We start from the raw sequence: 23,976 nt of genomic DNA, 5'->3' as shown, positions 1-23,976 counted from the left end.
TCTGCCAAGGCCCACTCCTCAACCCTTTTCCCGTAACCTCACTCATTGATCATGGCCAATCCACCTAACCTGAACATCTTTGGACAGTGGGAGGAAACCGGAGGAAACTCATGAAAGCACAGGGAGAATGTGCAAACTCCACACAGACAGCCACCCAAGATCGGAATTGAACTTGGGTCCCTGGTGCTGGGGGGCAACCCACTGTACCGCCCGTATCTAGCAGATCACAAGTATCAGAGATGTGAGTTATGTGGACAATCTGGAAAGGGGCTTATTCATCTGTGAAGAGTCTTTGAGATATTTGAATAATTAATGGTATAGAAAATGTTAACTGCGAATATTGTATTAAATTATAAAGGGACATAGATTCAAAATGAATAAAAGGCAACTTGAGGACTGATGTCAACAACTTTCATTATTTTTTTTCCCAATTAAGGGGCAATTTAGTTTAGCCAATTCTCCTAACCTGCACATCTTTGGGTTGTGGGTGTGAGACCCACTCAGACACGGGGAGAATGTGCAAACTCCACACAGACAGTGACCCGGGCCAGGATTGAACCCAGGTCCTTGGCATACTGAGGCAGCAGTGCTAACCACTGCGCTGCCCTAACAACTTTCATTTATAAAGCGCCTTTAATGTAGAAAAAACCCACAAGATGCTTCACAAAGATCTGAGAAAATAAAGCAATTTCTTAACTTGTGCAGAGAATAAGCCACACTTGGAATAGACAGAGCAATGGAAGTGAACATCCTGGAATAATTTAAGCAACAATTAGATGCAGCCATGAGGGGAGTGTAGGATTGTTCTCGATGTGTGAAATAATATTGCTCAATTGGTCTGCATGTTGTGAACTTGTGTGAAGACCAGACTCCTTTTGCCCTTATTGGTATGTTCCAGCTAAAGTTGTCAAACACCCAGATCTCCCAGGTGTTAATGTAATTCAACAAATGCTGTAGCGTTCTGAAATTACGAAGCAAGACCTGTGAAACCCACACTTGAACTTGACACAGCCATGGTGCAGCTAGCACCATGTCCTACTGGTTAGCCCATTGCTTTAGATGGTATTTAAATATACAGGCAGTGCCCCTTTAAGAGACTCGTCCCAAAAGGGGTCATTTACAGCTTTAAATGTAGGGTGGGCTGTGGGGGCACAGCAAGGGAGACCCTTTCAGTCCACTCCCAGCAGGAACAGATATGCTTTTGATGAGACACTTTGCTTTGGTAAAGGAAGAGGCAGAGGCCCGGCCGGGGGCGGGGTGGGAAATTTTACAGCTTTAAGGGAGGGGGCGGGCGGGGGGCACACCAGTAGGAGACCCTCACCGCAGCAGGAAGGAGAGAATTATCCTCCAGGAGGCAAGAGCCTTCTGTTTGTGGGTTTGCAGGTTGTTTATTTTTAAAGAGGGAAGATGAGGCAGGGAGGTTGGGACCCTGATACTCACAGGGAGGGCACAAGACCGCTTTAAGAGAGGGGAGGTCCTGGTGGAACCAGGAAGGGGGTGAGTTACATACGGGCCATTGGCAGATAGTAAGAGTGAGTGAGAGGGAGGGAGTGAGTGTGGGTGACACATCTAAACCTTGGGCCTCAACCCAAGCAGACTCCAGACCACCAGGTACCTGCTCAGCCTTCGCTTCTACCTTCGCCAAGCCGCCTCAGATCTGAGGTAAAATTGACGCTTAGCAGCGTGTTATGCGGAAATCGGCGCGCCGGCCGGCCTCTCTCTCCTTACTGTACTCTATACTGTACATTTGCTTACGTTTCGCCCCCCCGACTGACCGAGCAGAGGGAGGGTGAGGGAAGCGCGCGTGCGCGGCGCGCTGCCCGCTGGGAGCTGCAGTTCGCCGGGCCTCCGCGGCTGTTGGCGGGGGAGAGGCGGACTACGGCTCCCAGGATCCACCGCGCGAGATAGTGAGGCCGCGGGCGCCCATCGACAGGCTCTGCAACCAAGCCAAGCAAGCAAGCCCTGCTTGGAGATATTGACAGGCGCGCCGACCAACGGCGGCTGGGCGATGGGGGCTGATTGTGACGCAGGCCCTAGGATGGGGAAGCGCGCGGGCGGGCGGGACATGTCGGCCATGAAGTTAGGTTGAGTCCTCAAGAGGGAGAGCTTCTTAAAAGATCCTAATCTTAAAGGGAAGGTGGGCATGGCATCCAGTGCGCACTAATAATGGCTCAGCAGTGCGACTGCCTGTGCTTTTAGAGGTTAAATGGCAAAGATGTTGCTTTATAATGTCGTGAAAGGAAGGAGTGGTGAATTGTTAAGCTGTTGGGGGTCACTCTCTGCCAACACAATTGGACAAATGGTGCCTACCTGCCTGTGGCTGGGCAGCACTGGTGAAAGTTCAAAGAGGAAGCTTCTGGAGTTTTCTCAGCCACCCTCACACTGACTTCCACTGTTGCCCTGCTCCATGTCCCCTTGTTCAGGGTCACTGTACAATCTAGGCTTTAATTTGTTTCGCTTTGCAATATGTTTAGCATTTTCTTTGAAATTTGTGAGTGTTGGACACTGAATACAGGCCCTGCTCTTGTCAGCCAAGGTGACACCACAGGGAGGAGTCAGCTTCATCGCATTAGGCAATGCATCAGATTTGCCAAACACTTCCTTTTACCTGTGGGGCTTGTTATGCCAAATATTTTGTATGTGGGTGTGCATATATTTCTTTCTGGGGGTGCCTGACGACTCAAACCTGCCTTGCACAGTATTTGGAGGTATAGGGTGGCAGAGTGGTGAGCACTGCTGCCTCACAGTGCCAGAGACCCGGGTTCAACTCGAACCTTGAGTGACTGTGTGGAGTTTGCACATTCTCCCTGTGCATATGCGTGGGTTTCCTCCGGGTGCTCTGGATTCCTCCCACACTCCAAAGGTATGCAGGTTAGGTGGATTGACCATTCTACATCATCCAATTGCATCCAACGGTTAGGAGGGGTTATAGGGTGGGGGTGTTTGTATCTGTAAAATCTCAGATACTTCAATCAGTATTTTAATTACAAGTTTTACCCAGATGTCGTTATTAGTGAGAACAAGGGACAAAAGTATAAATTCAAACCAATTTTATTCAACAACAATATTAACCCTTAAATTCACCAAAACATATACTAAAGATTCCCAAGGTTCGTTATACTACCCATAAAGATGGCTTCGGTTGAGCCGTGGCTCTGATTCTGAGAGTCTTGGGTCCGTCGTTGCGAAGGTGGGTCTCACTTGTAGCTTCCTTCTTTCTCTGGTCAGTCTTCTGGATGGTCAAGGTCACCTTTCACACTGAGTCTTTGCCAGAGTATGTCTTGGGTGTCTATACCTTTATCCCCCTCCCTTTGCACCTTTCCAGAAACTTCTCTAACTTTCCGCCAATGAGGCCCGGGAGGGGGTCCCAACACTCGATGGATGAGATGATGACTGCTTGACAGGATACTGGGATCTGCTCCCAGGCGTCCATCCCCAGTGGAGTTGTTTGCACGTAACCTGTTGCCAAATAAGGTAACAGCGGGAATTCTGGGTGCCCGAAAGTCTGGCTCGGTCTGGGCAACCCAAAACAAATCAATGCGTATCAATTGAATCGATGATCTCCTGATGTGTGATTGACAGGGCAAGTCCAGACATATTCTGGTAGTTTGTCTCTGGGTTGTGTATTTTACTTTGGTCAAGTCTGAATTCCCATCAGCCTGCCTGAGGTTTAATTGCAGTTTGATTTAAAGTCTCCAATTATTTAATTTAAGATATCCAATTTAATCGGGCATAAAACTAGGCCATGCCAGGTTACCAGAGGTGCTCTTTCAGAGGGTCAGTGTGCACTGGATGAGCTGAATGGCCTCCTTCTGCACTATAGAGATTCTATGATTCTAATCTATACAATATAAATTGGCACATGACCACTATTGGTTCCAAAGATAATCGGGCCTTGTGCTTCCAGTTTGATGTTGAAAGTGGTGGTGTATTTTATTATAATAATAATAGTCTTTATTACTGTCACAAGTAGACTTGCATTAACACTGCAATCAAGTTACTGTGGAAAATCCTCTAGTTGCCACATTATGGCACCTGTTCAGGTACACTGAGGGAGAATTCAGAATGCCCAATTCTCCTAACAAGCATGTCTTTCAGGAATTGTGGCAGGAAACCGGAACACCCGGAGGAAACCCACGCAGACACAGGGAGACACGTGTAGACTCCGCATGGACAGTGACTCAAGCCGGGAATCGAACCCGGGTCCCTGGCGCTGTGAAGCAACAGTGCTAATCACTGCTACCGTGCCGCCCCCTTAACCTACACACATCTTGCATTTGTATTAAACTGTGGGTCTCTGGGTAGGACTGAAAGCTAAGCTTTTTGCTAATTTGCAAAAGTAATCAAATTTGTCACATTTATAAGCGGTGTTATTAAGTGAGTGTTATTTGTTTATTTCTGTCAGATTTGCAACCCTTTGTGTTGTGGATATTATCTGTGGACACCATTATATTTCATGTGTTTTATTTTTGAGTATGATCTGTGTGGATAAATGATCAAAAGCGGCACTAAACATTTTTGTCTGGACAATCATTTTCCATTGTTTGAGTTGTTCTGAAATATGCTAAACTCTATTGGAAAGGGGGTGGGGAAGGAGGAGTAGGACACAGGAAAGAAATATTGGGGAACTGTGCATATAGGTTGTTTCTAGCTGATGTAATCCAACAGTTAATTTTTACTGATAAATGATCAATGTTCTACTTGTTCATTGCAAATAAGGGGCTTTTCACTGGCCAGCTGTAAATGTTTCAAAAGCTGAAGGAGGAAAATACAGTTCATTGAAGTGTTGCTCGTCTATAAATTGCAAAACTAAATACTGTACTTAACTTGGACATTGTGCCCAGTTTTGATTTTCTCCCCACATCCTCTCCTGCTTCCATATCTGGAGATCGATGTTAAAGCTTTATAGATTTGAGCGAGGGTACAGAGGAAGACAACAAGACAATGTGAGCCTAACTTGCATTTTAGTCACGAGGATGGGTAAATGATCTTCATGTTGGAGAAATGCACAATATGATTGAGGGTTGAGAAATGACTGGGTCTATAAGATTGGACTGTTCCTTGTAATGTAAAACTCACTTGCAAGACTGACTTGCTAACAAAATAAGTAGGCAGGTTAGATGGCAAACCAAGGGTGACACTGGAGTGCAGTATTGAGGGTGTGCTGCACTGTCAAAGGTGCCATCTTTTGGGTGAGTGCAGTATGGAGCGAATGCTGCACTGTCAAATGTGCCATCTTTTGGGTGAGTTCAGTATTGAGGGAGTGCTGCACTGTAAAAAGGTGCCATCATTTGGTTGAGTGCAGTATTGACGGAGTGCTGCACTGTCAACGGTGCCATCTTTCGGGTGAGTGCAGTATTGAGGGAGCGCTGTACTGTCAAAGGTGCCATCATTCGGGTGAGAAGTCCAAGCCTTATCTGCCTGCTTGGTGGAAGTAAAAAAAATTCCATGGCACACTTTTGCATCCCTCAATCAACGTCATACAGAAAAGGAACAAGATTATCCAGTCATTATCACATTGCTGTTTGTGGGAGCCTGCGGTGTGCATACTGGCAGCCATATTTCCTATGTTACACTGCATAGGGCAAGAGGGGTGCAATACGAGTATGGGGAGAAGGCGCACCAGCTGCGGAGGCAGGCTGCATCCAGGGAAATATTGAAGATCCGGACTGGGGTTGGGGATATGGTGTCAGAGCCAGGGAAGATAAATGAGGCATTTAGAGAGTATTACCAGCGACTTTATGAGGCAGACCCAGGAGGAGAGGAGGGGGACATGGGGTGGTTTCTGGACGAGCTGGAATTTCCCCAGGTGGAGGAAGCAAAGAGGCAGGCGTTGGAGGAGCCCCTGGGGCTGAGGGAGGTGCTGGATAGTATCAGGGGTATGAAGTCGGGGAAGGCCCCTGGGCCGGATGGGTACCCGGCAGAATTTTATAAGGAATTTGCAGCGGACCTGGCACTACATCTGTTGGGGGCGTTTAATGAAGCACTGGAGAAGGGGGAGTTGCCGGAGACGATGAAGCAAGCAGTAATCACACTAATTCCAAAAAAAGGGAAGGATCCAGTGGAATGTGGGTCGTATAGACCCATATCACTATTGAACACGGATGTGAAAGTATTGGCTAAGTTATTGGCGGGGAGGATGGAGGGTTGTGTCCCGGGGTTGGTTGCAGAAGGGCAGGCAGCTCGTGAGTAATGTAAGACGGCTATTGAATGTGGTGATGAATCCGTCGAGAGTTCTGGTACCGGAGGTGGTGGTGTCCATGGACACGGGAAAAGCATTTGATCGGATGGAGTGGCGGTACTTGTTTGAAGGTTTGGGTTTGGGCTGAGATTTGTGGCATGGGTGCGGTTGCTGTATGGCACCAAGAGCGAGGGTGAGGACGAATGATATGAGTTCACAAAGCTTTGACTTACACAGGGCTACGAGGCAGGAGTGCCCGCTGTCGCCGCTGCTGTTTGCGCTGGCCATAGAGCCGTTGGCGATGGCTCTCGGGGGGGGGGGGGGGGGTTGGCAGAGTGGCAAGGGATAATTATGGGACAGAGGGAGCATCGGGTGTCGCTTTATGCCGATGTCGTCTTGCTGTATGTTTCGGATCCGTTGGAGAGTATGGGAAGGATTATGGGTCTGTTGAGGAGGTTTGGAGGGTTCTCTGGATACAAGCTGAATGTAGGGAAAAGCGAGGTATTCCCGGTGAATGAGCTGGCATAGCGGGCTAATTTAGGGGGGATAGGTTTAGGTACTTGGGGATTCAAGTAGCGAGGGAATGGACGGGGCTCCATGGACAGGGCTCCAAAAGTGGAACTTAACGAAGCTGGGAGGATCTTAAGAGGTGTGATCCACTGCACTTAAGGTTGGCGGAAAGGGTCGAAGTGGTGAAAATGAATATTCTGCCGAGGTTCTTGTTTATCTTTCAGGCTCTCCTGATCTTTTATACCAAAGGCCTTTTTTCGGAAAGTGCACACAATCATCTCTGACTTTGTATGGGTGGGGAAGGTGCCGAGGGTGGGGAGGACCCTGCGACAGAGGCAGCAGGGTGGGTTGGCGTTGCCAAACTTGCTTCATTATTATTGGCAGCGAATGTGGACAAAGTGTGGTGGTGGTGGGAAGGAGAAGGGGTAGAGTGGGTTAGGATGGAGGAGGAATCTTGTAAGGGGTCTAGTTTGAGGGCTATGGTGACGGTAGCATTGCCAATGGCTCCGAGTAGGTATTCAGGGAGCCCAGTGGTGCAGTCCACGGTGAAGATATGGAATCAGCTGAGGAGGCATTTTAGGATGGAAGGAATGTCGGTGCTAACGCCGCTGTGTGAGAATCATGGGTTTGAGCCGGGGGGGGATGGATAATGTATACAGGAGGTGGAGGGAAGTGGGGCTGGTCAAGGTGAGGGATTTGTCTTTGGAGGAAGGGTTTGCCAGTCTGGAGGAGCTAAGGGAGAGGGTAGAGCTGCCGAGGGGTAGTGAGTTCAGGTATCTACAGGTTAGGGACTTTGCACAAAAGGTCTGGAAGGGATTCCCTAGATTGCCGGGATACACCCTGCTGGAGCGACTGCTGCTTCCGGATGTGGAAGGAGAGGGAAGTGGCTGGGGGAGCAGGGAGGCGAGCGGGTGGTGAAGATCAAGGTGAAATGGGAAGCGGAGTTGGGAATGGAGATCAATTGGGGAGTATAGAGTGAGGCACTGCAAAGGGTAAACGGGACCTCCTCTTGTGCAAGGATGAGCCTGATACAGTTTAAGGTGGTGCACAGAGTGCATATGACTTGGGCGAGAATGAGTGGGTTCTTTCAGGGGGTAGCAGATGAGTGTGAGGTGTGGGCGGTGGCCAGCGAATCATGCGCACATGTTTTGGGGTTGTGAAAAATTGGGAAGATTCTGGATGGGCGTGTTTGCGGTCCTAGCCAGGATAGTGGAGGAGGGAGTGGACCCGGACCCTCTTGTGGCGATATTTGGTGTTTCAGAGAAGCCGGAGCTCATGGAGAGGAGGAAGGACGATGTCATGGCCTTCGCCTCTCTGCTTGCACGGCGACAAATTTTGCTGGAGTGGCGGTCGGCATCGCCACCGGGGGTAGCAGCATGGCTGGGTGACCTGTACGACCTCCTGCCATTAGAGAAGATAAAGTATGAGTTAAGGGACTCAGCAGGGGAGTTTGAGAAAAGGTGGGGGATATTTGTGACCGTGTTTGAGGAGATGTTCGTCGGGGGGGGGGGGGGGGGGGGGATAAAAAAGGAGGAAAATCTGTACAAACTATAGTTGATTGTTGGGAAGAATGTTTCCCGGGTGTTTATTTGCTGTAACCTACTTTGATACAAGTTTGAATAAAATGCGTTTTAAGAAAAAAAAATATTTCCTATGTTACAGCAGGTGACAACACTTCAATAAAATACTTAATTGGCTGTAAAAAAAAATGTTTTGAGATGTCTGGTGGACGTGAAAAAGTGCTTTACAGATGTAAGTATTTTCTTTCTCCTGAGCTGGTTTACCTTTGTAACAGGTTACCCTGCACTTTTAAGAAAGGACTTGATAAGTTCAATGAAGGAGAAGCAAGTCAATTTAGATGAAGTGAGTAGTTTTTAATCCTGCAGCATTTCAATTGCAGCCAAATATGGATCAATTTAGTATGGAGTTGAGGTTGTGTGAGAGTAGAGGTTTTTTTTGATTAACAATTTTGTTAACACTTTTTGGCACAATAAACAACAATAATATAAAACAGTCATTATAGTGCAAGAAAACCAGGTCCCCTCCCACAAGGACCAGCCTAACCCCCCCCCCCCATGCTGACGATTAATTTTCCGTGAAGAAGTCAATAAATGGTTGCCACCTCCGGCCGAACCCATACAGTGACCCTCTCAAAGCGAACTTAATCTTCTCCAGACCGAGAAAGCTCGCCATATCTGATAGCCAGGCCTCCGACTTCGGAGGTTTTGAGTCCCTCGTGAGAGTAGAGAGTTTATGGCAAAATAAATCATGGATGGGGAAAAATATTGCTTATCCAGTATTCTATATATTGTCATGTGAGAGTACCTTTAAGAAATGGATGTTTAAGCAATGTACCTTTAAGAAAACAGTGATGTCAGAGTGGGTGGAGCTGAGCTCAATTCAGCCATTTTAAAGTTTCAGTTTGGAAAAGTGCCTAGCTGGTTTTGCTGAGCGCAGTTTAAAAGTGCCTGGCTGTTTTTGCTGTGAGCTGCTTAAAAGGCGAAAGCCAGTTTGAGACAGCAGCTTGAGAAGTTCTGGTTTGCTGTGATCTGCTTGAAGGGAGAAAGCCAGGTTTGAGGAAGCAGCTTGGGTGTTTCTGTGTGTTTCCAGAGAGCTGCAGGAAGAAAAAGCAAGGTGCTGGAGCTGAAGTCAACCAAGCTGATATATCTCTGCCATAAAACAGAAAATATATATTAATTGTGACCTTGTGTGTTACTGTTTTTGAAGGTTTGAAGCCTTTTGGATGTTTGAAGGAACATTTTGAGGGATTATTTAGTGTTGTATTATGTTCGGGGCTATCTTTGAAGTAAGGGGTGTTAAGAGATCCAATGTTTATTTAATAGGTTAATTTGAGTTCATGGAATAAACATTGTTATGTGTTAAAAACCACATGTCCTTAATTGTAATATCACACCTGGGGAACAAGCCGTGTGCTTCAAAAGCAACAATCCATTAAAGGGGGAGATTGGTTGAACTCCATGATACATTTTGGGGTTCTGAAAACGCCTCGCCATTAACAATATAAGTTCCGTCAGATGGTTATTGGCTCAGTCACAAGATCCATTTGACATTTCTTGCATCCAGCAGGCAAGACAGAACAATTCTAAATCCTGCCAACAAATTGAACTGTTGTAATTGACATACTGGGTGCCACACATGATGGCATAAGAATGCAAAGTGCAACAAGGCCAGTTTTACAACTGAGGTGTTTTTTGGAGAGTTTCAAAAGCACAATCTGAGAAACACCGTGGACTGTATTTCTTGTGTGTGAAGCCTGTATTATATTTATTTATTTGTCACGGTGCTGAGGACCCGGGTTCGATCCGGCCCCGTGTCACTCTCCATGTGGAGTTTTCACATTCTCCCCATGTCTGCAAGTCAATGTGGGTCTCATCCGCACAACCAAAAACATGTGCTGGGTTGATGGATTGGCCACGCTAAATTGCCCCTAAATTGGGGGGAAAAAATAATTTATTACTCCTAAATTAAAATAAAAAATATATATATTTGGATCTGTAGGTATCACGGGCAAGGCTAGCATTTATTGCCCAACTTTTAACTACTGCAGCCGGTGTGGTAAAGGTACTTCAACAGTGCTGTTTTGAAAGGACTTCCAGGACTTTGACCCAGTGATGATCCAGAAACAGCCTAAATATTTTCCAAGTCAGGATAGTGTCATGTATCCTACTCCTCCAGTCAACCTCTTCCATTTGTACCATAGTCTCTGCATGCTTTTTAAAAAACACTCATAGGACCAGTTAAAACTCGAAGAAAGCGAGTCTGACAACAGCCTTCTGATGCACTTGCCAGTAGATCCCTGGACGATCAATCAAAGTGTTGTTTGATTTAACACATTATCTTCATTCCCTTGCATGTTTCTTCCATCCCCTCTAATTCTCTCTCTCCTCCATGAATATCCATCAGGACCTCCAGAGCAAACCACCTTCAAATGTAAGTTGCGAACTCCATTACTGCTTCCCAGCCACAGAATTCGATCCAAGTGTCTCCAGCAGAACCATGATTCAAATGGAAGAAGTTGGCAGCATCCTGTTTGTATACAATAGCTGTAAAGCCTTTGGCTTTGATTCCCTGATGCACATGGCTTCCTGCTATATTCGGTTGATAACATTTTTCTGCAGTTATTGATCTCGGACACTAGCTCCAACATGCTGCTAACCATGAGACTGCGAGGTGAGGCACTGACCAGAAGCTTTGTGATGCAGAATTAAACAGCTCTGCTGGGTCAACCACCTTTAGCTTCTGTCAATCTTTAATGAGGTTAAACTCTGGACTTCCGGGTGCGGCAGTGACCAGCTGAGTCGCACGTTTCGGCATCTCCCGTTGGAACGGACTTTTGGGCTCTTAATAGGAGCCCCAACGGCAATTTAAACGGCCAAAAACACTGTGCGGTAAACCAGAAGGGAATCCCCCCGGACAAGCATGGAAAAGGGAGAGGATAGCGGCCGGATTACGGAGGATCCTCTGGAGCAGCGGCAAGGAAGAGAAGCTCAAAGCAAGATGGCGTCGGAAGGTGTCCGTTTGTTATGGGGCCCGGAGCAACAAGAGTTCCTGCGGCGCTGTGTGGAAGAGCTGAAGAAGGAGTTGAAGAAGGAAGTGTTGGCCCCGATATTACAGGCGATTGAAGGGCTGAAGGAGGAGCAGAGGACCCAAGAGCTGGAGCATCGGGTTGTGAAGGCAAACGAGGATGAAATACAGGGCCTGGTGGTGAAGGCAGAAACGCACGAGGCGCAGCACAAAAGGTGTGTGGAGAGGTTGGAAGCACTGGAGAATAACTCGAGGAGGAAGAATTTAAGAGTCCTGGGTCTTCCCGAAGTCGCAGAAGGGGCGGACGTCGGGACATATGTGAGCACGATGCTTCACTCGCTAATGGGATCGGAGGCCCCGACGGGCCCTTTTGGAGGTGGAGGGAGCCTATCGAGTTCTGGCGCGAAGATCAAAGGCTGGAGAAATACCTCGAGCTATAGTGGTGAGGTTTCTCTGCTACAAGGACAGAGAGACAGTCCTCAGATGGGCGAAGAAAACTCGGAGCTGTAGGTGGGAGAACGCGGTGATCCACGTATACCAGGATTGGAGTGCGGAGGTGGCGAGAAGGAGGGCAAGTTTCAATCGGGCTAAGGCGGTGCTTCACAAAAAGAAGGTTCAGTTTGGAATGTTGCAACCGGCGAGACTGTGGGTCACACACCAAGGGAAGCACCACTACTTTGAGACGGCAGAAGAGGCGTGGACATTCATTGTGGACGAGAAGCTGGAATAGTCTGGCGAGAGAAAGAGCTTCTGGGACAAAGTGGTGGGGTGATTATGTGGGGCGAGGAAGGGGAAGGGGGGGGGAATGATTTTTCAATTTGATAATTCTGCGATCCTGTAACTTTTCTCTCTTCCCCATGTTTGGGGGGGGGGAGGGGGAGGAGGAGTATGGGGAACCGTGGGCGCCGGTGGGACGGAAAGGGGAAGGAGAAGGGGCCATTAGGGGCGGGGCCGAGTGGGCAACGCGGGCTTTGTTCCCGCGCTATGGTAATTGTGGCGGGAACGGGGACGCAGGAAGGAGGGGGCCTCGCACAGTGGGGGGCCGAGGATAAGGGGGGAAGCCGAGGTCAGCCAGAGTTCGCTGACTTCTGGGAGCAACATGGGGGGTGCAACTACGCTAGAGGGGGATCTAGCGGAGAGAGGGGGGTTAACTTGGTTGCTGCTGCTAAGGAGAAGGGGGAGCTGTTATGGGAAGGGGTGGTCGAGGCGGGAGTGCACAGTCGGTGGGATATACGGGTACATGGGAACCGGGTGAGGAGCTGGGTTAAAAAAGGGGATGGCTAGTCGACAAGGGGGGGGGGGGTAAAGAGCCCCCCAACCCGGCTGATCACGTGGAACGTGAGAGGGCTGAACGGGCCGATTAAAAGGGCACGGGTACTCGCACACCTAAAGAAATTAAAGGCAGATGTGGTTATGTTCCAGGAGACGCACCTGAGGTTAGGTGGATTGGCCATGATAAATTGCCCTTAGTGTCCAAAATTGCCATTAGTGTTGGGTGGGGTTACTGGGTTATGGGGATAGGGTAGAGGTGTGGACCTCGGATAGGGTGCTCTTTCCAAGAGCCGGTGCAGACTCGATGGGCCGAATGGCCTCCTTCTGCACTGTAAATTCTATGAAATCTATGAAACTGATAGACCAGGTCAGACTACGTAAAGGATGGGTGGGGCAGGTGTTTAATTCGGGTTTAGATGCGAAGAACAGGGGGGTTACTATCTTAGTGGGGAAACGGGTACTGTTTGAGGCAAAGACCATAGTGGCGGATAGTGGGGGTAGATATGTGATGGTGAGTGGCAGATTACAAGGCGAGGCGGTGGTTCTGGTGAACGTACACGCCCCGAACTGGGATGATGCAAATTTTATGAGGCGTATGTTGGGGCGTATCCTGGACCTGGAGGCGGGAAAGTTGGTAATGGGGGGAGACTTCAATACGGTACTTGATCCAGGGCTGGACCGGTCGAGGTCCAGGACCGGGAGGAGGCCGGCAGCGGCCAGGGTGCTCAAGGACTTCATGGAGCAGATGGGAGGAGTGGATCCCTGGAGATTTAGTAGGCCTAGGAGTAAGGAGTTCTCATTTTTCTCCCATGTTCACAAAGTATACTCACGGATAGACTTTTTTGTCTTGGGAAGGGCACTGATTCCGAAGGCGACAGGGACGGAGTATACGGCCATAGCCATTTCGGACCACGCTCCACATTGGGTAGACCTGGAGGTAGGAGAGGAAAAAGAACAGCACCCACTCTGGAGAATGGATATGGGCTTATTGGCGGATGAGGGGGTGTGTCAAAGGGTGAGGGGGTGTATCGAAAGGTACTTGGAGCTTAATGACAATGGAGAGGTTCAGGTGGGAGTGGTCTGGGAGGCGTTGAAGGCGGTGGTCAGAGGGGAGCTGATATCCATAAGGGCACATAAAGGGAAGCAAGAGGGTAAAGAAAGGGAGCAATTGTTGAAAGAACCTCTGAGGGCGGACAGGCAATATGCAGAGGCACCGGAGGAGGGACTGTACAGGGAAAGACAAAGGTTACATGTGGAATTTGACCTGCTGACCACGGGTAAGGCAGAGGCACAGTGGAGGAGGGCACAGGGTGTACAGTATGAGTATGGAGAGAAGGCGAGTTGGCTACTGGCCCACCAATGGAGGAAGAGGGGAGCAGCGAGGGAGATAGGTGGGGTGAGAGATGAGGAGGGAGAGATGGAACGGGGAGCGGAGAGAGTTCAAGGCATTCTGAGAGGTTATATAAGGCTCAGCCCTCGGAGGGGAAGGAGGGAATGATGTGTTTCCTGGATCAGCTGGAATTCCCGAAGGTGGAGGAGCAGGAGAGGGCGGGACTGGGAGCACAGATTGAGATGGAGGTAAAAGGGATTGGGAGCATGCAAGCGGGGAAGGCCCCGGGACTGGACGGATTCCCGGTTGAATTTTATAGGAAATATATGGACCTACTGGCCCCGCTTTTGACGAGAACCTTTAATGAGGCCAGGGAAAGGGGGAAGTTGCCCCCGACTATGTCGGAGGCAACGATATCGCTCCTTTTTGAAGAAGGAAAAAGACCCGCTGCAGTGTGGGTCCTACAGGCCCATTTCCCTTTTAAACGTAGATGCTAAGCTCCTAGCCAAGGTGATGGCGACGAGGATAGAGGACTGTGTCCCGGGGGTGGTCCACTAGGATCAAACTGGGTTTGTTAAGGGGAGACAGCTGAACACGAACACGGAGACTGCTAGGGGTGATGATGATGCCCTCACCAGAGGGGGAGGCGGAGATAGTGGTGGCTATGGACGCCGAGAAAGCATTCGACCAGAGTGGAGTGGGACTATCTGTGGGAAGTGCTGAGGAGATTTGGTTTTGGAGAAGGGTTTATTGGATGGGTACAGCTGCTGTATAGGGCCCCGGTGGCGAGTGTGGTCACGAACAGGCAGAGGTCTGACTACTTCGGTCTTTATAGAGGGACGAGGCAGGGGTGTCCCCTGTCTCCGTTACTGTTTGCCCTGGCCATAGCACTGAGGGGCTCCAGGAAGTGGAGGGGAGTACTCAGGGGAGGAGAAGAACACCGGGTATCATTTTATGCAGATGATTTATTGCTGTATGTTGCGGACCCAGTGGAGGGGATGCCTGAGATAATGCAGACACTCGGGGAGTTTGGGGAATTCTCGGGGTACAAATTGAATATGGGGAAGAGTGAGTTGTTTGTGGTGCATCCGGGGGAGCAGAGCAGGGGAATAGATGATTTACCGCTGAGGAAGGTAACGAGATTTCCGGTACTTAGGGATTCAGATAGCCACGAGTTGGGGAACCTTACATAGGCTTAATCTAACACGATTGGTGGAACAGATGGAGGAGGATTTTAAGAGATGGGACATGGTGCCCTTGTCACTGGTGGGTAGGGTACAGGCGGTCAAAATGGTAGTCCTCCCGAGATTCCTTTTTGTGTTTCAGTGCCTCCCGGTGATGGTCACGAAGGCTTTTTTCAAGAAAATCGAGAAAAGTGTCATGAGTTTTGTGTGGGCTGGGAAGACCCCGAGAGTGAGGAGGGGGTTTTTGCAGCGTAGCAGGGATAGGGGGGGACTGGCACTACCGAGCCTAAGTGAATACTACTGGGCCGCCAATATCTCAATGGTGTGTAAGTGGATGGGAGAAGGGGAGGGAGCGGCGTGGAAGAGATTGGAGATGGCGTCCTGCAAAGGAACCAGCCTACAAGCACTGGCGATGGCGCCGTTGCCGTTCTCCCCGAAGAAATACACCACAAGTCCAGTGGTGGTGGCAACACTGAAAATTTGGGGGCAGTGGAGACGACATAGGGGAAGGACGGGAGCCTCGGTGCGGTCCCCGATAAGAAATAATCATAGGTTTGTCCCGGGGAGAATAGATGGGGGATTTGGAGCATGGCAGAGAGCCGGGATTGTGCAACTGAGAGACCTGTTCGTAGACGGGACGTTTGCGAGTCTGGGAGCGCTGACGGAAAAATATGGGTTGCCCCAAGGGAATGCATTTCGGTACATGCAACTGAGGGCTTTTGCGAGGCAACAGGTGAGGGAATTCCCGCAGCTCCCGACGCAGGAGATTCAAGATAGAGTGATCTCGGGGACATGGGTGGGGGATGGTAGGGTGTCGGATATATACAGGGAAATGAGGGACGAGGGGGAGATCATGGTGGATGAGCTGAAAGGAAAATGGGAAGAAGAGCTGGGGGAAGAGATTGAGGAGGGGCTGTGGGCTGATGCCCTACGTAGGGTAAATTCGTCGTCCTCGTGCGCCAGGCTAAGCCTGATACAATTCAAGGTTTTGCACAGGGCGCATATGACCAGAGCAAGGCTCAGTAAATTTTTCGGGGTAGAGGATAGGTGTGGGAGATGCTCGAGGAGCCCAGCAAACCACACCCACATGTTTTGGTCATGCTCGGCACTGCATGGGTTCTGGGTGGTGGTGGCAAAGGTGCTTTCGAAGGTGGTGGGGGTCCGGGTCGAGCCAGGCTGGGGGTTGGCTATATTTGGGGTTGCAGAAGAGCCGGGAGTGCAGGAGGCGAGAGAGGCTGATGTTTTGGCCTTTGCGTCCCTAGTAGCCTGGCAAAGGATATTGCTTATGTGGAAGGAAGCCAGACCCCCGGGCGTGGAGACCTGGATAAACGACATGGCAGGGTTTATAAAATTAGAACGGATAAAGTTCGCACTAAGGGGTTCGGCTCAAGGGTTCACCAGGCGGTGGCAACCGTTCATTGACTACCTCGCAGAACGATAAAGGAAATGGGAAGGTAACAGCAGCAACCCGGGGGGGGGGGGCTCGGGTGGGTCCTCAGGGGTGTTTTTTTTGTACAGATATTAGTACTTGGTTATGTATATTGGATTGTTTGATTTTATTATCTGGAGAGTTATTATTTTTGTTATGGCAGTTGCCATTTAGTTTATATATTATTTATTTACTTGTTAAAACGGTCACTTATTTATATTGTTTTTTTTGTTAAAAAGGGAAAACCTTTGTATTGTTTTGTTTGGCTGAAAAATTTGAATAAAATATATATATATATTTTTAAAACTCTGATAAATGGCAAACAGGTATTTTCTTTGTAAATCTTCCACCACATTTGATGAGTGTGTGACGTCTGTTTCACTATCTGAGAACTTGTCTGTTTAACCACACCAACAAACCCAACCACAGAGTTGCACGAAAATAAAAACAAAGTGTGAGGAATACTCAACGGATCTGGCAGCATCTGTGGAAAGAGTAACAGAGTTGAAGTTCCAAGTTGAATATGAATGGAAAGAAGGTCGAAATGTGAGTTGCACTTTTTGGTAATTATGGTAGAAAGACATTAACATTACTTTGGTGTGATCCACATCAAAGTGAGTTAAAAGGGTCTGTGCTGTCTTGCAATGGGAAGAAAAATATTCAAAATACAAGTCTGGACTGTATGACACATTTTACTTGTGTCAAACCTCTATATCTCGACCACACAGTATCTTTTAGAGAGGTTTGCAGCAAAGCCCCTGTTTCTGGATGTGGATTGTAGCAGTAGTATGCACATATTTGGCTTTAGCAGCATAACATCTGATCCTTTTCTCCATTCTGATCCCTAACTTGTGACATTCCTGTATCATAGTGTGGTGCAACTAATAGATTTTTCGGAACTGATCTTAATGAACATGTGGATAAAAATAGCTGTTGTGGTTGTTTTTTAATCTGTTGGTTTTGCTTCAAAACGACCCATTGACAATGTACCACAGAAACTGCTAAGCAAGAACTGGCATAAATCTTGAGGGTAAACTTACTGCTGTTAATTGGCAATAATATGGCTGCTGCTATCCTTGCCTTACCAGCATAAACTACTGCAACAACAACTTCAATTTATACAGTGAACTAAATCCATGACCTAAACCATTTAGAATTGCACTCTTCACCATGGGCTCCCAATTTAGACAAAGCATCCTCAACAATAACTTGTATAGTGTCCTTTAACAAAGTAAAATATCCAAGTTGCTTCATGGCTTTATAAGCCAACATAAATATTGGGGCAAGTGACCAAATATTTGGTCAAAGAGGTAGGTTTTAAGGAATGTCTTAAAGGAAGAACGAGAGAGGCAGAGAGATTTAGGGGGGGGATTCCAAAGCTTGGGGCGTAGATAGCTGGTGGAACAGCTGCCAGTGGTGGAGTGAAGAAATTCACAAGATTACAGACCGTCTTAAAAATTAGATCAGGCACTGTTTTAAGAAAACCTTAACTCTCAGGATGCTCTATAGGTATATTCTAGGCAATAGTTACTTTGTAGCTTTGGAATATTTAGCAGAATATTCCCATTAAATGTAACACTGAGTTAAGTACTTTTGTATCTACAAAATGTCAAATAGCTGAATACCCTTTACAGCTGGTGTTAAGTATCTAAATTATTAAAACCAAAAAAATCCGCTAGTCCATCGAAGTTCTGATTTGGCTTTTGTCTTCCAGTTGGAAATAAAGAAGCTACTGACTCAATGTTTACATTATTTCTGTGTCTCTTTGGAAGATTCCTCAACTGAATAGTTGACCCATATCGACCCAGAAGGGTTCCAGAATCGGTCATTAGGATCACAACCCCTTAATTCCCACCGACTTTCCCTCCAAAATGAATCAAGAAACCATCAGCCTCTCCTTGTACTGGCGGGCATCATTAGCAGAAGTCTGATTAAAGCGACTTCCTGTATTTTTAGGCTGGAAATATTTTAAGAAGGGTGGGGAAACAAATTCCGAAGGAGAGAATCTCCCCCAAAATACCAGGATGCACTAACTAGAAGTTTGTAGCAAGCACCCATCAGTCAATTATCTTGTCTGTAGTATATACCTCATTTTATAGGACTGTGTTTGTTTATTGGGTTGGCATTTTAGGAAGCCGCCACGCAATTATTGTCTCCTCATGTTTTAAAGACTAGGAGGTTGACTGTATGATTTTTAAAACATTTGAGACATTGACAGCCCACACCTCTTTACCTATCACTGCAATTTGCATTTTATGGTACCTTTAGCATCCCAGTTGCTTCAGAGGCGAAATCAGACAAAACTGGATGTCGAACCAGAGCAGATGTTGGAGGGTAATCAAAAGCTTGTCAGGGATGAGTTTAACGGAGATAAGGTGCAGACAGCTGAATGCATCTGCCAATGGTGTGGTGAGATGGGGAAATCTGGCTCGGATGGGGTGGGGGGGTTTATGGAGGAGATGCACAAAGGCCTATAGTCAGAGGATCTCCAGATATTTCTAGGAAGAGTTTACTGAGGGGTGGACTGTGAAAGGATTTAAATATGAGAATTTTCAATTGGTGGGGCAGGTGCCATTGTATGTCAACAACATTTAAGGGTGATGAGTCAGTGGGACGTGGCGCAGGCTGCATTTGAACTGCAGTTTTAGGTTAGCTGAAGTTTATGGAGTGGAGATGCCGGTGTTGGACTGGGGTGAGCACTGTAAGAAGTCTTACAACACCAGGTTAAAGTCCAACAGGTTTGTTTCAAATCACTAGCTTTCGGAGCACTGCTCCTTCCTCAGGTGAGGGAGCAGTGCTCCAAAAGCTAGTGATTTGAAACAATCCTGTTGGACTTTAACCTGGTGTTGCAAGACTTCTTACGAAGTTTATGGAAGTCAGCCAGCACAATATATGGAGTTGAAAGATGAAGTGAGGTGGAATAGCTCACTGAAGTATGAAAATGAATGCAGAGGGGATGGAGTAAGTGGCAAGACTGTGGATCTTGTGATGAAGGCGGAAAATTATGCATTCCAACCACTGTTTAACTGCAGGATTAGCCAAAAGAGGATTAGTCAGAAGGTTGCGGGTTCAATTCCCACTCTTGAACCTCAGGACAGAAATCAAGACTGAATCTCTTGTAGTACTGAGGGAGTGCTGCACTGTTGGAAGTGTCGTCTTTCGTATGAGACCATTAAACCAAGACTCCTTTCCCCTCGGGTGGATGTGAAAGATCCCATGGTACTGCTCAAAGCAGAGCAGAGGAATTATCCCTGGTGTCCTGGCCGATATTCATCCCTCCATCCATGTCATGAAATCAGATTATCTGGTAATTCTGTGAGAGTTTGCTGTGTACAGTTGGCTGTCACATTTCCTACGTTATTCAAAAACATAATTGACTGTAAAGCGCATTGAGATGTCTGGTGCTGGTGAAAGCTGCTATTTCGAGGCAAGTCTTTTAAAACATTTTACGGACCCTCCTGCCTGGTGGAATGTTACAGTCCTGGTGGAATATTACAGTCCCGCCAAACTGAATGGATGTTTAAATGGCTCGCTGCAACCATTGGGGAGGAGACACACCGTGGCAGGTCTGTAAAATCCTGGCCCTAATGTTTTAGGCAGCATTTACGGAGCCTTGAGGGACTTTGGAGGTAATAGTGTGAGTGAAGCAAGTGCCATTACTGAAGATGCTTTGGCTGCAATTGGGTAAGAATGGAACCGAGCAACAGCAGTCTAATGGAGTTGGAGAATAGTGCAGATGAGTTGTAGCACGATGGTGTTAAAAGCTTCGGAGAGGATGATGAGAGTATTAGTATTATCAAGGACGCAGATCGTCATTTATGACATTTAGTTGAAGCCATTTCAGTGATGTGGCAAATGCGGAAACTTAGTGGAGCATTTCAGTCAGAGTTGCAGGATTGGGGTGGCACTGTGGCGCAGTTGTTAGCACTGTTGCCTCACGGTGCTGAGGACCCGGGTTCGATCCCGGCCCCATGTCACTGTCAGTATGAAGTTTGCACATTCTTGCTGTGTCTGCATGGATCTCACCCCCACAAACCCCAAAGATGTGCAGTGTAGGTGAATTGGCTATGCTAAATTGCCCCTTAAATGGAAAAAAATAATTGGGTACTCTAAATTTATTTTTAAAAATTAGTTGCAGGATTGATGGAAATCGATTTAGGAAGTGACAGCAATGTTTCAGGGCTTTGGATAGATTTGGGACCTTGCAGATTAGGCAGCTGTTTGCATGGGTGGATGCTTTTGAGGCAGAACTGGTGATGGTGGTTTAGAATTGGAGGGGTACAGTATCATGGAAGAGGAAGCAATTTGTGATGCCAGATTGCATGGAAGGAAGATTTCACCAGCAACAATTTAGTGGGAACAGGGTCAAGAGGACAGGAGGTGAGGCCACATCGACAAGATGAACTTTGAACTGAACACCAAAATATTCCCATGGTAAACTCTGGGAAAGATCAGCCTAGTTTCTAGAAAACAGTGGCCAGAAGATACCTTCAAAATTGACAGCAGCATCACGGATTTTCTTTAAAAATTATTGCATTTTTGGTTAAAACCAAGAGAAGTGGAGACTATCTTCTTTTCTCTCTCGCTATCTCTGTAACATTGGTTTATAGATTTCCACAAGTTGGAGCTTCGGGAGTAAATTATCCTCTGCAATTTGGTCCAATTTTGAGCAGGGCTGAGCAATCGGCTAGTCAGTCATTTCACTAACTTTCAATCACCGGTCTCTACTTCTGGAATTGTCTTCCAGAAGTGATCATAGAGTTCCAGCAGTGCAGAAGGGGGCCATTCGGCCCATCAAGTCAGCACCGACCTGAAAGAGCACCCCACCTAAGTCCACTGCCCCGCCGTATCCCATAACCTAACCTGTACATCCCTGGATACCCAAGGGGCAATTTTGCATGGCCAATCCACCTAACATACACACCTTTGGACTGTGGGAGGAAAAAGAGCACCCAATGGAAATACACGCAGATACAGGGAGAACGTGCAAACTCCACACAAGTCACCCAAGGCCAGAATTGAACCCTGGTGCTGTGAGGCAGCAGTGCTAGCCACCGTGCTGAATGCGTACAGCGTAATATGTTTTCCAAAAATGTGGACTAATGCAGTGTTTTTCAAACTTTTTTTCCGGGGACCCATTTTTACCAACTGGCCGAGCTTTGCGGCCCACGCCGGCCGAGCTTTGCGGCCCACGCCGGCCGAGCTTTGCGGCCCACGCCGGCCGAGCTTTGCGGCCCACGCCGGCCGAGCTTTGCGGCCCACGCCGGCCGAGCTTTGCGGCCCACGCCGGCCGAGCTTTGCGGCCCACGCCGGCCGAGCTTTGCGGCCCACGCCGGCCGAGCTTTGCGGCCCACGCCGGCCGAGCTTTGCGGCCCACGCCGGCCGAGCTTTGCGGCCCACGCCGGCCGGCCTACGACGGCTGACTTGCGCGACGCACCATTTTCTCTTGCCTTCTTTGCTTCTAACAAAAATGGAGGAAATGGTTTTGGGTCCCTTTGGCCCTCGTACGCGCTCCTCCAATGGAACCTGTTGGATGAAGGTGAAGCTTTCCGGTGTCGGAAAGTATGGAGTCTCCATCTGTCCAAAATTCTGCATTTTTTTTTCCTGTAAACTTTTATCAAATAAAACCCCCCCGAACTTAAAATAAAATGAATAAAATAAATGAATAAAACCCCCCCCGAACTTGTAAAACAAAAAGCTGAAACTGTTTTAAAAACAAACGCGGCCGCACTGCGCATGTGTGGCAGATCATCGGCGCGCATGCGCAAAACTATGCTCCTGCGCGCCGATGATCTGGCACGCATGCGCAGTGCGGCCGCAATTTTTATACATGTTCGTGGCCATTTTGAAGGCCGCTTGCAGCCAGCGTTATTAATTTATTTTTTAAAACATTTTTATTCAAAGTTTTACATATTTTCAACAAAACTCCCCCTTACAGAAAAAAGAAAAACAAAGAACACACAAATAAACATCTTACAACTACATCACGAATTCCCCCAAAATACAAACTCCCCATTAAGCAATAATAAACACAAAGTCCCCCCCCACCCCGGTTGCTGCTGACCACCTCCTAACGCTCCGCTAGAAAATCTAGGAACGTTTGCCACCACCTGAAGAACCCTTGCACAGACCCTCTTGAGGCAAATTTTACTTTACCCTCTCCAGTTTAATGAATTCTGCCATGTTGCTGACCCAGGCTTCCGCGCTTGGGGGCCTCGCATCTTTCCACTATAGCAGAATCCTCCGCCGGGCTACCAGGGACGCAAAGGCCAGCAGCCGGCATTATTAACAGCCGGCTGTTGCGCGCAGATTTGTGCGATCGGGAGGGCCGCGACGGTTGGACAATGCCTGGACTAATGCATTCAATATGGGCTAGTGCATTATAAAATGCAATGTGTTTTCTCTCGTTTGTGCCATGCCAGCCAGCAACTCGCGTGTTGCTGGCATCCGATGTTCCAATGTGGAGCGGAGGAGGGGGATAGATTTTAAATGAGTGCTTTGCCCAGTGCACTTGGCAAGTTTTCTTTAGCCAAAGCATTAAAATTCTAAACCGCAAAGAATTATTTTTTTCAGACTGTACCTCCTGCTACACGATACTGCAACAAGGTACCAGAGCAATTTCTTTTTTCCCCCGCCCGTCCCTTTCTGACACCCACTTTAATGATTGAAGTTGTCCTGCCCCAGGTTTGAGGGTGGCTGGCTGCACTACTGAAATTATGCCTCTATTGTTGTGGAACACACATGGCCTCGTGACTTTTTATGATCCTGTAAGTATCAGCTTCCAGGACTGCAGTGTGAAAAGCTGGGAGGGGTGTCTGTTTAAAAAGGCATCAAAAATCCTGTATGGTAGGAAAGTACCTAGAATTTGGTTCTTGGTTCCTGTACAAAATTAGTAACGAAGATGACATCGGACACCGTGCAAGATATCGCAAGACCAATGAGGTGACATCAGTCTAGGTGCGGAGTATAATATTTATTTTTAAATATCCATTTCCGTTGATTGGTGTAAAATATGTAACTTTTTTTTTTTTTTAAATTGTATTCTCCTTTTTCACATTTTCTCCCAAATTTGCACCCACCAACAATAAACAATAAGCAGTAACGAATATTTTTAAAATTAAAAAAAATAAATTTAGTGTACCCAATTATTTTTTTTTTTCAAATTAAGGGGCAATTTAGTGTGGCCAATCCACCTAACCTCTACATCTTTGCGTTGTGGGGGTGAAACCCATGCAGACACGGGGAGAATGTGCAAACTCCACACGGACAGTGACCCAGGGCTGGGATTCAAACCCGGGTCCTCAGCGCTGCTGTCCCAGTGCTGTCCACTGCACCACATGACGCGTCAATCTCCATATCAATAACAATCCCATCCTCCCACCAACCCCCAAACAACTGCCCATATGTGAACATAAACAAATAACAAAAAGGTATCAGGAATCACCCATGTTCACCATTAACACATACAGTCCCCCTCCCCACCCCCACTGATGTTCAATGTTATCCGATTCTTGAAAGTGCATAA

General features: G+C 47.7%; 1 protein-coding gene across 3 annotated transcripts in view; it reads left to right on the top strand.

Annotated features, from left to right (window-relative positions):
- The first annotated feature begins 1,420 nt into the window (after positions 1 to 1,420).
- LOC140395250 (zinc finger and BTB domain-containing protein 7A-like) overlaps positions 1,421 to 23,976 on the top strand; it is a 319,744-nt gene continuing 297,188 nt past the window's right edge. Inside the window, exon 1 of one of the 3 annotated variants that reach the window (XM_072482811.1) lies at positions 1,421 to 1,611. The gene's annotated coding sequence lies outside the window, so the exon portion shown is untranslated. Of the gene's footprint in view, positions 1,663 to 23,976 lie in introns of all 3 variants that reach the window. The other 2 variants (XM_072482808.1, XM_072482807.1) reach the window with 2 other exon arrangements.

This window comes from Scyliorhinus torazame, chromosome 18, assembly GCF_047496885.1.
Source record: "Scyliorhinus torazame isolate Kashiwa2021f chromosome 18, sScyTor2.1, whole genome shotgun sequence".
In the NCBI taxonomy this organism is placed as follows: Eukaryota; Metazoa; Chordata; class Chondrichthyes; order Carcharhiniformes; family Scyliorhinidae; genus Scyliorhinus; species Scyliorhinus torazame.
Note: the sequence above shows the minus strand (reverse complement) of the source record. Positions and strands in the feature narration are given on the sequence as shown.